General features: G+C 39.8%; 1 long non-coding RNA gene across 1 annotated transcript in view; it reads left to right on the top strand.

Annotated features, from left to right (window-relative positions):
• Window positions 1-15,439, top strand: part of LOC128627308 (uncharacterized) — a 39,319-nt gene that overhangs the window by 11,398 nt on the left and 12,482 nt on the right. The window contains exon 3 of the long non-coding RNA XR_008391474.1: window positions 4,051-4,161. This is a non-coding gene — a long non-coding RNA (uncharacterized LOC128627308). The remainder of the gene's footprint in view (window positions 1-4,050; window positions 4,162-15,439) is intronic.

A 15,439-nucleotide genomic window follows, 5' to 3' on the forward strand; every position in this document is an offset into this window, starting at 1 on the left:
CTAGGGGACTGTGAGCCTCTTCCTTATGTTCACTTACAACACTGACTCCAATATTTCTTAAATTACATGTTATTCTCCAATCACCCAAAGCAGATTCTGTATTCCTTTCCTCTTAGAGACCAATTATTTTTAATAGATTAAACTAAACACCTCCCATGTGCAAGTTGCTATGTGTGGTGAGAGTTTGGGAGAAGAGCTCTTAATAGATGATACAGCATTTCCTGGCTTTCCTGGGGCTTGTGGAACAAAGGTGGGCATGACATTTTCACAGGTTGTGCATGCTCCTCCAACAACACCAGCTTGTGGGGGCTACTGATGCATGAGGTGATTAAAAATATCTTTTTTAGTTTTATATCTATATGCACTTGGCTGCAAGTAATGGAAAATGAATAGAGAGTGGTTTAAACAAAATTTTTTTCTCACATTGCTAAAAGTATAGTTCCACAATGTGAGAGTCAGTGACTCTTGAATTATTTACCTTTTCTCATGGTCACAGGATGAGTGTTGGAGTGCCAGTCAAAGCTTACATTAAAGGTAGGTAGAAGGGGAAAGGGTAACCTCACTCCTGTCTCTACCTTTATCTGGAAACCCTTCTCAGAGCTTGCCACAGGTTTCTTCTATGTCTCATTGATAAAAGCATCACATGGCCAGACCCTGGCCCCAAGGGAGTCTGGGCCTAAAAATTCTGCCAAATCTCTGCTGTGCAGTACCTCCAATAAAGGCTATAGTCTCATTGGGTGCTTGTGAGTAGTGACATTGAGGATTGAACCTAAGCATTAAATCATGAAAGCGATGTCAATAGAGTCTCTGGTAGATTAAAGATGGTTGCACATTCTTTTCTACTTCTCTCATTAAGAAGTGGCATTTAAATTTCCTTCCTTAAACTTGGTCTGGTGTTAGTGACCTGCTTTGACAATGGATTGAGGCAGAAGTGACTTTCTGGGACTCCCAAGATTTTCTCTAAGAACCCCACAGCTTTCAACCAAGTGGCTTGAATGGAACACTTGCTTTTAGAGTCCTGAGCTTTTGTAAAAGGTGTCCAGCTTCTCTGAAGCTGCCATGTTGGAGAGGCCCCAGGTAAGCAATCCAGGTGAGCATCTAAGCTGAGCCCAGCCTTCCCTGACTGTCCCTGCCAAAATGCCAGACATACCAGAGACCCACCAGACCAGGCCATCTTCCAGCTGAGTGCCAGTAAGTAACATCTGTTGATACCAGAGGGGACAGATGAATCACCCAGCTGCCTATACTCCTGACCTACAAAATTGTGAGATAAAATAACACACTTGGGGTGTTATTCTAAGTGTTTCTAAGTTTGGGAGTGTTATTCTTGGTGTTTTTAAGTTTTGGAGTGACTTCTTACTTAGTAATAGAAAACTGGAACATAACCACCAGTTTTTATTTCCTGTGCTCAAACTGTGGTCTTCCCTTCTTAGAAGGCAATGTACTGTCTTTAAATTTAGGCCAAAATGTTAGGCTCAAATTCAGCTGTTTGGACTAAATTCTAATATATACACATTTAGAAACCATTGGGAAGTTTGGGCATTTTTTTGTCTCTGTGATCGATTCCTGGAATTTTGGATTGAGCATGTGACAATCTTGCCCCTAGCAGGTGAAAGCACACTCCATTCTCAGCATTGAATTTAAGTGGTGGATGTGAGTCTTAGCATTAATCTATAGACATAAGCATACTAAGCAGTAGGAACTATACATATTTTGAGGAGGTTTCCATAAGGGGTTGGTAAATAAAGCATTGATTGTGGATATGCTTTCTGAGAGAAAGCTGAACAGAGAGTGGAACAAGAACTTGGGTAATTTGAGGAGACTCTGTTGGGTGCTCAGAAGGTAAAGAGATGACTCTCAGAGTTCATGCCAAGGCTACGGGAGGAATTGTGGCAGGAAGCATTGATATCCCATGCCGCAAAGAGGTTCAGGAGATTGCAGTTCAAAGAAAACCATCAGCTTGCAGGGGCCCTTGTCACATTTCATTGTGACCTAGGTCAAATATATATTGTTGAAAAAAAGACACCTCCTTTTACTAATTGTGTAATTAACTTAATGAGGTATCTCCCCTTTTGGGGGCAAACACATGATATAATTTCATTTTTTTTCATAACCACTGCCAGCTGTGAACTGCTGAGCCCTCTTTTCACTGGGTAGGAGCCCTCTAGTGACTTTCAGTCCATTCCCAGAACTCTTTAATAATAACAGTAGGTTATTAGAACAGTTTAGTTCTGAGTTTTAAGATTTAGTCTTGTTCACTTTAAAATTTTAATCTCACAATTATCTACCATTGTGAATGTGTGCGCATGCATGTGTGTGTTTTGTGTTTATGTTGGGTCTGTCATCTTATATCCTCTTTATTTCCTTGGACTCCCAACTCTGGGTTGGCAGAGGCTAGCAGGAGGGCCAGAGAAGCTCTGTGAATCATTGCCTTCGACCAGGATGTGGTCCTTTTAGCTGCTTCTGAACTGGACTGGGGTCCTTTTGGTGTGTTTCAATAATGCTGCCTCTCTGGAGCTGGGAGAGGGCACTGGGTGGCTTCCCAAATGTCCTGGGAGAGTGGTCTCATCTGACACACTCACCTGGTTTTCATGATAATGTTAACATCTCCAGCATCTTGATCTTTGAAGATCCTCAACATGTAAGTTATCTTCTCAGATCACGTGTTCCATTAAAAAGAAAATGAGGTTTTCCCTAAGTCCATAGGAAGTTTCAGCTATTACCTAATCAAATCTTCTCAATTCTAAAGGGAACAGAGCCTGAGAAAGACCACCTAGGTGACACCCTTGGTCAGTAGCTTTGCTGGGATTTTCACCCCAGTACCCTGTCTTCTAGTCAAGTGTTTACTTCCCACACCATATATATGTCTACACAGTCAATCATTTTTGTTTCCAAGAACTTACTTGAGCCTCATTTTGTCTTTTCAAAGACAAATGGTAACCCAAATTTCACTTCATTTTTCAAATATGGCTGAAACTTGGTTTTGTGAAAACACAGGATGATTGTTTGTGACAACTGTCACTTTTTTTACCTTTGACTCAATGGGACAATGGGAGAGGGTTGCCAAGAAATGGACACAGTAAGTGGTAATGTTTCTTCCCAGGGTTGTAATGGATTGGTTAGGTATCTTCATCTTGTAAAAAGAATATAAATGACTTCCCTGGAGTCATTTTAAGGAAAAGTATCATCATAAAATACTCCCAAGGAAGTAAAGCTATAATTTCCTGCTCACTACTTATTGCTTTGCCAGACCTTCTTGAAGTTCATTAGCTGACATATCGGTGTGGAAAAACTGAGTCACTGCAAAGTTAGAGATTCCCCTGTGTACTCCCTTAGTTTAGACTGCATAGAAGTATTCATTTATCTTGAAAGTTGATGTTAGTGTCCATGTTTCCTGTCTATACTTACTAAATGCCTACTCTTATACTAGTTCTATTTGGAAGTCATCTGGTTAGATCTGGGACACATCTGAAGCAGGACCAGAATCTGAGGGAGATAATAACTTTCAGAAGAGGTAGTTTATCAAAACCTGGGAGTTCTATTCAGGCAAGTCAAAAACTGGTGTGATAAGCCTATATAATCATAAGGTAATTTAATTAAATTTACTCAACCTACTAGAACATACTAGAGGGTGCCACCTGATGTTTGATAAAGGCAAAGACAATGAAATGACTCCAAATATCTTAAGGAAAGGTATAGAAGTCATTCATGAAGAGGTGGCACATATTAAAGTACCAAGATTCAAACAGGGTCTGATTTATTCTTTCCACAATAATAAATACATATCTTCAAGAAAGGTATTTTTGTGTCAATATACTAAAAATTATTTAACCAGCCTCTATCATAGGAAATTAAGTTGTTTTTAGTTTTTAATTATGATAAAGCTAGTTAACATACTTGCCTCTTATGACACTTATCTCTAGTTCTAGCAGGTCCATGAATAACATCATTTAGTTATAATGTTGATGAGATACCTTAGGAACTTAACTCTTGCTTATTTCAGTTAGCTTGTGGTAACATTGATTTTCTTTTATGTCTTTCCACTTAAAGTTGCAGAGCCTATTGGCGATGTTAAGTGAGGACCTTCTGGCAAATTCCTTCTGGCAAGTTCCTAGGAATGAATCTGAGGATCCTAAATGATGTACCTTTCCAGGGCTTGAGGTAAAATACCTTCAGGAAAGAACTACATATTTACAACTCTTGACATTGGTAGGGGGTTGTTTCTCTTGGAGAGAAACTCAAGGTCAATAAGCCACTAAGCCCAGGAAGTGGAATTCACTCAGTAAGTGGGTTTCAAAATGCACACCCTGGGCAGAGAAGTGGATAACATGTTTATTTACTTCCTCCACTACCCAGTCTCTGGTGTTTGCTTTCTCATATCAGACATGTAAATGGAATATGTTCAATGTTCTCATGCTATGTGATGTTGTCAAGCCTTGGAAACCTTCAGCCTATGTCATGGAGGGGATGCTATCCTGGAGAACTGTGAGCCTAGCTTGCCCAGGATGGTTAGGTTTTGGGCAGACAGGCCATTCCTGAGTAGACTTTTCAGGTTCTTAGCAACAAAGAGGCAGCAAAGCAACAAATTCTTACATGACCAGGGAGTTTCCTCAAATCTTGAAAGAACCTAAGTGCAGATCATTAATTTTAATTGAAATAGTAATATAAAAATAATTCTCAATAGCAATTTCTGTAACAGAGACTCACTGAGAGTGGTTGACCAGAGTGTCTGTGTGAAAGTATATCTGAGATACCAAAGATGAAAGGTTTTATTCATGTCTCCTCAATACCCTGTACTCTGAGATTTGTTTTTTCTGCACCTACAACCACTTCATCCTACCTCGATTCATTTTATATTTTTAAGAAAGCATGGCAACAATTTTAGTCTCATAATTGTCTTTTATCTCCAGCCATTCCACCTCCTCCCTAGACCTTTTCAGAATGCATCAGACTGAAGGGATTATGTAGTATGCCGTGGCTAATTAAGTATCAGGGTTTAATTCCCAGATCAGCCATTTGCTCACTGTATAGTAGTGGACAAGTTCCTAAAATCTCTGTGAGCTAGGAGGAGGATGATGCTTACCTTATAACATTGCTTGGGGGATTAAATTGAATGAGATAATATATGGAGTGTCTGTCACAGAATAAGTGCTCTTTAAATTATAGTTATGATTAGATGACATCAGTGATGGCTTCCAACTCTAGGTCTTTTTGAGCATAGGTTCTGCGAATTTTTAAATTACAATGATTTCTCAGTTTGTTGGTTGATTTTCCAGATTTTTCAGGGAATAATTATTTCTCTTGTATCTCCCCACATCCTGTCCAGCCTGAAGCCCTCTTCTAGGCATAGTGTGCCTCACAGCAGACACTGATGTATATTACCCAGACCTACACCTTGTTTGCAATAAACTTAGTTACTCCTTGCAAACCAATGGTGGTTTTTACATGCCGAATAGATTAGGGAGAGTGTATGTGGGCAGGCCTAGAGAATACAAACTTGTAAAGCTATTTTAAAAAGGATATATTTTAGAGTAAAATTGTATTTTTCCCCCCGGTTCTGGAGCAGAAGCAAGGTACGCCACTGGATGCTTAGAAAATTTAATGGGTGGTAAATATACAATACACTATACAGGTGATATATTATAGAATTGTATACTTGAAACCCATATAATTTTATTAGCTATCAACTCAATAAATTATAAATAAATTTAAAAATTTTAAAAAAAATTTAAGAAATAAAAGTTAATACATGACTCTGCAGAGCAGGAAGTGACCTCATGAAACATGTCCCCAGAGATGGCACAAACTGGGGAAGTGTGTTGGCCAAGTATCTGGAAGAAACTGGGGATAGAGCATCATAGCAATGTGTTTAGAAATCACCAGGAACATCCTGAACCTTTTTTTCCTTTTGGAAATAAGCAATCTATCAGATTCAGAGTTCAAAACACTATTTATAAGGATGCTCAGGGAACTCAGTGAGGACCTCAGCAGCATAAAAAAGACCCAGTCAGAACTGAAGGACATAATAATTGAAATACAGAACAATTTACAGGGAAACAACAGTAGAGTCTATTAAGTTGAGAATCAAATCAATAATTTGGAACATAGGAACCAAAAACAACCACATAGAACAACAAGAAGACAAAAGAATCCAAAAAAATGAGAATAGTATAAAAAGCCTCTGGGACAACTTTAAGAAGTCCAACATTTGCATCATAGGGGTGCCGGAAGAAGAGAAAGAGCAATAAATTGGGAACCAATCTGAAAAAATAGTGAGAGAAAACTGATTTGGTAAAGGAAATAGACTTGCAAGTCCAGGAAGCACGGAGTCCCAGTTATGGTAGATGAAAGAGGCTCACTCCAAGACACTTCATAATCAAAAAGCCAAAGGTTAAAGATAAATAGAGACTCTTAAAAGTAGCAAGAGAAAAGAAGTCAGTTACCAGATGATTGCCAGATGGCAAGAGGAAGGGAGAGAATGGGTCAGAACACCCTGAACCTTTTGAGGTCAACCTTGGGAAAAACAATCCCCACTGTGATTCACAGCCTTGGCCTGGAGCCACTGTAGACTAGCCTCTCTGGGCTGTCTCACCTCTTCTCTGAGCATCCCTTTTCTCTTGGAACTTTTGTCCAGCTTGTGAGCCCCCCTTATTCCAATTCCTGATCTTTCCCTCTTTCTTTATGATAGCCTGTCTAGGGGCAAGAAAGTAATGAGTCCATACTTTCACGTAGTTTATATTGAACGCAATTCATCCTTTCAACTACCTGTGCAAAAGGCAGGACAGTTTTTACTACATCCATTTCGTTGGGGTTTAAATAGTTCAGGGAACTAAGATCTTCATCTCCAGCCCAGTTTCTGATCATTTTACCATGAGTTCCATCTGGAGGTGTGTTGAGACTTTATTAGCTGGTAAAGTTCATGGAATGCCATTGTAGAAAGCATTTACCTCTCAATAGGTGTCTTCAAAGAAAGCTGCTGTTAGAATTTAGCCAAAGTGTAATGGTCATGAGAGAGATTGCCAGATTGCATTTACTCACCTCTGTGGTTATGTAGGCAATGACCTACAATGGTACATCATGGGGCTGGATGAGTGGAAGTAGATTTGGCCATGGAAGTGGCCCTACCTCCACATATCACATATATTATTTAAAAAATTTGTAGCATTGAATAGCAGTACAATTTTTGACACAGCTGATGTAAATTTTGAATGTGATTTGATTCTAAGGTTTCTTAAAGTAATGAAAATTGATCTGCATACCATAGGAAGAAAAATGGAAGAGAAGATAAAGAATGTGACTTTAGTCCAGAAGTTGTTCAATATAGTACATAAGAAACCTGAGTATGTCCAACCTGGCAGAAGCATCGTCCCAAAGAAACATTTATTAGGTTGCTTTTAAATTGGGTTTGATTTAGACAGTAGTAAAGGCAGAAATGTGTTTTTATTTATTCTAGTTATTAGTTTTGGCATTTATTTTATTGCATGAGATGAGTTTCCAACAGCAGAGCTCTCATTACAGTAGACCATGAAGAAAAAGGGTTTGACTTGAGACTGCTCAATTTGGGATCATTGTCCAGCAGCCAATTAAATGGTGAGGTGGTGATTGGTAGCACTGTTTGTCAATGATGTGGCTGAGGAGTGTGACTATGCTTTGTTACTACTGCACCTCAGAGATTGCCTGTTGGTGGCTGCCGGCTCTCTATTTTCTGCTTCATCCAAGCCTCTGTGTCTGCCTTTGTGGACTGGGTGCAGTATACAGAAGGGTTTTAAACTTCTCTTGGCAGAGGAAATAACTTCTTGAATGGTGTCCAAGCCAAAAAAGATTCTCTCCAATTTGGTAAATATCAAGTGCCACACACACACTTATGGGTCACATAACTAAATGACCTTCATTATAGCCAGAATTCAGGACTTTTGTGCTTAAGCTCATTTAGCCCAGTGTTAGGTGGGCAGCACATGTACTCTGAGCTGGGCTGTATTCTGCAGGCAAGAATGAATGTGCAGCATGTTGGCACCTAATGAAGGGTGTGGTAGATGAGTGAATGTATGAAACTGGTGTGAGCCCTGATGATATCTGGTTCACACAAGTGGTCCTGAGCCTGTTTTCATTAATGTTTACAAGTGGAGATTATTTGGGGCTAGAACCAGAGTGATCACCCACACTCATGGACTTGTGGAAGACAAGTTTACCTGCATGTAACTGATGGCACATCAGCCTTGAACATTTCTGAAAGTATAAGTAAGAGAATGTCACCTGTAGTTTTCTCTGGGAAGGAGGACAAGTGTTCTGGGATGGGTGTGATACTACTTTTCAAAGCATTGTTTTACCAAATGCTCATATCTCTTTTTCATTTGCTAACTTTCTCTACCTATATTAGAAATAACTGTGATCTTAGCCACAAATCACTAAACATTGCTGATTTTCACGTTTCTTATTTGCAAAACAAAGGATTTGAGTTAGCACCCTTTTAACTTCTTTTCTAGCTCCTTGTAAGGATTCATTTAAAGACTAAAGTACTTTAGGAAGTCGGTTGTACCTATAAACAATTTCCCATGTAAGATATTTAAGTTGGCCACAAAGCCTGAACGGTGTTTTTCAACCCAGCAATCTGTTCAACAGATAGCCAAGACAATGGAAATGTCTAAGGTCAATCACACAAGCTACCCTGTCTCCAAACAATACCAGAAAGGGATACTGTGTATCACTTCCAGTAGATCCAATAGTTGCAACAGATCTTCCTGTTTGAGTGGATGGGTGGGACTTTTAAACCCTTTTAAGTCAAGCCAAAAACTGGCGTCCAGGCCAACACTGAAAAAAGACCATTGCTTTTTGGTCAGGATTCATGAAGTCTTCTGTGATTACTCATTAAATGGCCTTGTTTTCAGAAGCTGTCCTCATGCTCATCATTGATATGAACCAGTTTTTGAAAGCCACCATTGAGTCATGACTGGCTGGCATCCTTCACAAAATACTCTCAGAGTGGAAATATTCGTGCTTTACTGAAGTCAAGGGGCCTAAATAAACAGTCATTTCTTCCCTCAGTGGACAACTTTAATAGGCTGGAGGTTATTGTCAACATCCATTTGAGGTCAATTGATATAATGAGGTTAGTTATGGGAACATATATTTCTTTAGGTTCAGTAAAACATCAGTTTTATGTATGTTCATCTGCTTTCTTTTTTAAGTATATTTTATTGATTATGTTATTACAGTTGTCCTATTTTTTACTCTTTTATTTCCCCCTCTTCCTGGTACCCCTATTCCATCCAGCATCCCCCCTCTTAGTTCATGTCCATAGGTCATAGAAGTTATTTGGCTTCTCCATTTCCTATACTATTCTAAAGCACCTACTGTTTTGTACCTACCAATTATGCACTTATTCTCTGTACCTGTCCCCCTATTCTCCCACCACCCCACTAATAATGGTCCATGTGCTCTCTATTTCTGTGATTCTCTTCTTGTTCTAGCTGTTTGCTTAGTTTGTTTATTAGTTTGTTTTTTTTAGGTTCAGTTGTTGATAGTTGTGAGCTTGTTGTCATTTCATTGTTCACAGTTGTGATCTTCTTTTTCTTAGATAAGTCCCTTTAACATTTCATATAATAAGGGGTTGGTGACGAAGAACTCCTTTAACTTGACTTTATCTGAGAAGCACTTTATCTGCCTTTCCATTCTAAAGGACAGCTTTGCTGGATAGAGCAATCTTGGATGTAGGTCCTTGCCTTTCATGCCTGTCAATATTTTCTGCAAGCCTCTTCTTACCTGTTAAAGTTTCTGCTGAAAAATCAGCTGATAGCCTCATGGGAACTCCTTTGTAGATAACTCTCTTCTCTGGCTATTTTTAGATTTCTCCTTATCTTTAATCTTGAGCAATTTAATTGTAAAGTGTCTTGGTGTGTTCCTCTTTGGGTACAACTTTTTTGGGACTCTGGCTTCCTGGACTTGCATGTCTATTTCCTTCACCAGAATGGGGTTATTTTCTTTCTATCTTTTTTCAGATAAGTTTTCAATTTCTTGCTCTTCCTCTTCTCTTCTGGCACCCCCATGATTCAGATGCTGGAGCTTTTATAGTTGTCCAGGAGGTTCCTAAGCTTTTCCTCATATTTTTGAATTCTTGTTTCTTCATTCTGGTCCAGTTGAATGTTTATTTCTTCCTTTTGTTCCAAATCATCTATTTGATTTCTGGCTTTCTTCCCTTCGCTGCTGGCTCCCTATTTACTTTTCTTTACTTAATTTCGTGTAGTTTTCACTTCTTCCTTTACTTTGCTTCTGTACTCAATCATTTCTTTGGCCATTCTGATTACCATTGTTTTGAACTCTGCATCAGATAGGTTGCTATCTCCTCTTCACTTAGTTCTATTTCTGGAGTTTTGATCTGTTGTTTCATTTGGGCTGTATTTCTTTGTCTTGGTGCACCTGTTATGTTGTAAGGGGTGGAGCCTTAGGTATTTACCAGGGTGGGGCAACCCACTGTATTGAGGTGTGGCACTGCATGTGGGGGAGGGGTCAGAGAGGGAACAATGCTCCTTGCTTGGCTCTCGCCCCACTTTCAGTCACTTCCCCCACTACCCACAAGCGAATTTTGCTCCTTAAGTGCTTCCCTGCTACTGATTCTCAGGTGGGTGGGCTTGTGTATATTCTAGGACCCAGTGGATGTCTCTAACAAACGCTCCTGTGAGACTTACATTTTCTCCCACTCTTACAAACCCTAGAGGTTTTTATAGCTGGAGGTTTTGAGGCTTTATTTCCTGTATTGAACCCCTGGGTTGTGCAGTCTATCTCACTCTCCAGTTTTTCCTCTTGGTTTATCTGCATGTGAACGTGGGACCATCTGGTCCACCAGGCACCACCTTGCCCACCTCGCCAGCCCACTGCCTTACCCACCAGGCATTCTCTCTGCCATGGTTGCCCATCTCTGCCCCTCCTATCAGTCTGGACAAATGTTTCTTCTTTTAACTCCTTTGTTGTCAGACTTCCATACAATTCAATTTTCTGGCAGTTCTGGTTGTTTTATTTTTTAATTGGTTCTTATCCTTCTTTTTGTTGAAAAATGAAGCAATGTGTCTACGTATTCCTCCATCTTCTTGGAACATAATTATATTGTTTAGTTTTTTGGTTTTATTTTACAAAAATTTTCTTCCATATTTTCTAAACATGAGGAGGACTGGGGTAGTTGATAACATGGACCATTTATTTACTACCCTCAACTATTCAGAACAGAGTTAGGAGTTTAAAACAAAGTGAAAAACACCCTATAAATAGTTAAAATAGGTGTTGTACTAGTTGTTTATTGCTGTTTAACACGTTTCTGAAAATGTAATTGTTTGACCAATGATAATCATTTATTAGCTCACAGTTTCTGAAGCCAGAAAGTTGGGAGTGTTTGGCTGTGCTGGCTTAGGCCTTTCAAGAGGTTGTAGCTAGTGATTCTGTCATCTGAAGTCTTGACTGGGGCTGGAGAATCAGCCTCCAAGGTGACTTATGGCTGGTGAGTTGATGCTGGCTGTTGGCAGGACTTCAGCTCTTCTCCATGTCCATCCCCCATGGGACAGCTTGAGTGTCTTCATGACTTGGATGTGTGATTCCCAAAAGCCATGTGGAGGCTGCAATATCTTTTATGACCTAGCCCGAAAACTCACCTACCTATCCTCATTTCTGCAGGTCCGTCCCAATTTAATAGTTAAGGTATAAGGGCATGAACATTAGAAGGTGAAGATCATTTGGTAAAGGGAGGTCATCTTGGAGGCTGGCTACTGCAGATATTGTAACATGTAGTATCCAAAGACCTGACTCAGTTCTGTTTTGGCCTCATTTTTTAGGTTATTTTTCTCTTAGATTGCCCTCTGTGTGCCCTAGGCTACAGGTGTTGCCACCACCTGGTTCACATAGGCCTCCTCACTTAACAACTAAGGAAGTCCTTGAACTCAGGACTTTATAACCACAAGATTATTTGAGAACCAGTTGGTAAAAAGTCCACATGAATATGAGTACATCCAATTGTGATAATGAACAAGGGTACACACTGTATCATCCTGACAATTACTACTAATACTTCCTCTTTGGAGAATGAGTGACATTTGCTACCCTATGGCAGTGTGTCTGTCTTGCCTTGTCCTATTCTTTGATTGACCTTGATGGCTTCTATATACCATATAATCCACTCTATTTCACACTTTCAATTCAACTCACACCACAGTTGCTGTGTATTGCTCAAAGATTGTTCTTAAAGGACTGAGTCTAATTTGTGAACTTTCATAAACAGCATTAACTGGTGTTTTACCTCACTCACTTGCATTCATTCAGCTGTGACCTTGTGTACCCACTCTGTCTAGTCTGGTATGCAGCTAGTATGTGATGTCTGAGACATGGCAGGTCTTGAACTGGGTGCTTCTCCATTAGACTAGGCTCTTCCAATGGCTTCTGTAAAACATCCTTCCACAAAGCACCAGAAAAAGCTGCCTGTAGAACAGAGGAATGAGATCTGAGAAATGGCCCTCATGTGGGCAGAGACAATGCTGCCAGGGCTGACCTCACTGACTGTATCTCTGGACAGTTCCTCCTATTGTCATGTCGCTCTCTTCTCTGTTGTTTCCCATGTCCCACTGCCCCCTCTGGTGCACAGCCTCATAGGCTGTGGTCTCTGAGGGACTTTGCTCCTTTCCCCCTTTTTTTGGTCTCTTCCATAAAACAGGCTGTTGGGTCCTCTACAAGAGCCTACTCATATTCTGATACTCATGTATCTGGCCTCCCAAAACAGAGGATTCAAATTAGCTCTTTTAAAAGGGGGGAGGGGTGGTGGCTGCTTGAAGTAGGTAGCATGACAGTACAGTAAAAAGCCAAATGAAAGAAATTGAGGAAACAGAACAATTACAACACAAGGCAGAAGTAAATACTCAGAGTGCCCATCTGGAGACATTCAGAGATGGGCTGGGTTTCCCTACCTGGCTTGTTAATAGAAGCAATAATAAAGCCACACAATCCCTGGTCTACTGGACCCATCCTCCTCACACTCTACACACCATCTGGGGACAGGGACTATACAACTATGTGAAAATGGATGCTCTCTGTTCAGTAAAGTGATTCCAAGGGAATGGGGAGGCCTCCAGAACTCAGGGGTGATAGCAGATTGCTTTTCTGTTAAAGCGACTGAGCTGTCAGCTAAGTTACCAGAGAGGGAGGAAACAAGCCTCCCGATCTCTTGTTTATTAATGCTGTCATCTCTTGGGTGATTATTAGAATCTGCTTTGATGGGTGCTCTAGAAAGTCACCAGGAATTGACAGGCCACTGTGTAGTCTCTAACATACTTGCTACATGGATTTTATTCACCATTTCCAACTGAGATCCACAGTAAATTGGGTAAGAATACACATTAGGGTCTCTAATTCCAGCTCCTTCATTGAATAGCTCTAGGATCTTGGTCACAGAACTATTAAATTTACCCTCTTGGGGATTCTCTACCAGCATGTGCAAGGTCATAGTTAGGACTGTGCCTAGGACAGTGTATGCTCCATAGTGTTGTTCAGCTTATGATTATGATAATGTTCAATATTCTTCAGAGTGAACTGAGGATTACATGAGAACCCTGGCCCACCAGCAACAGTAGGCCAGAAATTAGAGCCATGGTTTAACAAGCTCTTTACTAATAAAACATCTTAGTGAGTGCAAAGTAGCAATTACAATCTTCAGAAAACATTTCACTTTAGTTTCTTGGAAGTGTTTTTATAGCTCCATAGTAATAAACATTTTTATCTTCTTGAATTGAAACATTGAATGGGTCCACTGACATTTTCTCTTTTGAAGTATTTCCTTTGGATAACATTCAAACAACAAAATCCTATTATACATCCCAATTTGGAAAACCCCTATTTTGACTGTATTTGACCAATGATTAACCTCAATTTTAGACTGAATGAGAAGCCCACTTCTATCACCAACATATTTGTGAAGTTTATAATATTTCGATTTCTAGGTTACATGTTTTTAATATGGGCCACTTTTTCAGAATTATAGGCAAAATATACAGATGAACAAAAGCGTAAAATTTTTACATATAACCCTACTCCTTATAACTAAGCATTTGTGTTAGTAAATATTTTTATTTGCAAATGAAAACCGATCTCAAAGTGGCACATGAGAGAGAAAGAAAGAGGAAGAGAGAATCTATTGATTAATAAAACAGCCAAATAATTCCCAGAAACCTATCAGTTTCAGGCATGGCTGAATTTATCCATGGACTTTCAAGGTATGCTATTTGTGTGTCTCTTGGACAAGTAGGTTCTCTTTGTATGGTAGGCATGTTAGCTATTGGCAGCTAATGGTGTACCTTACATTTGTACAGCAATCCAAATGAGAGATCATCTGCCTTCATATTTCTGGCTGAAGAAGTCCAGGGAAGGGTTTCTGGAGTAATCACTGTGGCCTTGAGCATAGTATAATCTAATCAGACTTGGCTGGCATGTCCTTATCCATTCTACAACTCAAATAGTGTGCCTCTGTCTTTGTATCACTGTTTCCTCATTTCTAAAAATAGTGAGAAGAATATTCTGGTTTATTTTTTAAGGCCATTGTGTAGACAAATTGGGGATTGCTTTCCCTTGGATGCACAACTTTTTGGGAGTACAGTGTGGCATGAAGTCAAAGATAGTTATAGACAGTGTAAGTTCAAAACTCATCAGGACATCTGTCCACAACATTACTGGAGGGAGGAGTTCTGTCCTCTTCCCTCTTGAGATTTCTTCTTTTCTGAGTTTTTTAAGTTGCTACTATTACACCCAAAGCCAAATGTAGAAAGCTAGGTTGAAATGAAAGGCTTGAAATTTATTCTTGAAAAAGCCCAACCCTTTGCCATGTCTCTCATCAGTCAAAATCAATTGCATTCAAGTGAAATGCAGAGATCATTTGAATTATTTGATTTATGCTCAATGTCATGCTCTTTCAACAAATGGCTTGTCCAATCTGCAGGCTGCAGTGGTAAGTGGTTCTTTTTCCTGTTCAGAAATTAGGGGGCAAACTCAGCAGGGGCACCTCCCATGTTAGGAAAATCCCTTGAGAACCCAAATGAGTCATCACTTTCTTAGCACTATGCTCACAGCTCAGTGATAATAGTGTTACTTGAAATTCCCTTTTTTGTGAGATTCTTTTTAAGGACAGGAAAAAATAATTGGAGAAAATAAATAACATGTCACCTCAACTACTGAGAGGCATAAAAGGATTCCATTTGTGTTATCTCATTTGGATAGGCCCATGCTCTGTTTGTAGGTAGAGAAGCTGAGGTGTCACCTGAGTCACATACTAGTTGGGACTCAACTAGAATCCCGACTCTTTCTCTGGGCACTCGCAACCTCAGATTCCTGTGGATAGAGAGCTTCAGTTGTGAATTTGGGGTAATTTATTTTCACATCCTCCTTAGGAAACCAGGATTTCCATGTTCAGCAGAACTTT

The sequence above is a fragment of the Artibeus jamaicensis genome, unplaced genomic scaffold, assembly GCF_021234435.1.
Source record: "Artibeus jamaicensis isolate MK-2021 breed Jamaican fruit bat unplaced genomic scaffold, CSHL_Jam_final contig_384, whole genome shotgun sequence".
Lineage (NCBI taxonomy): Eukaryota > Metazoa > Chordata > Mammalia > Chiroptera > Phyllostomidae > Artibeus > Artibeus jamaicensis.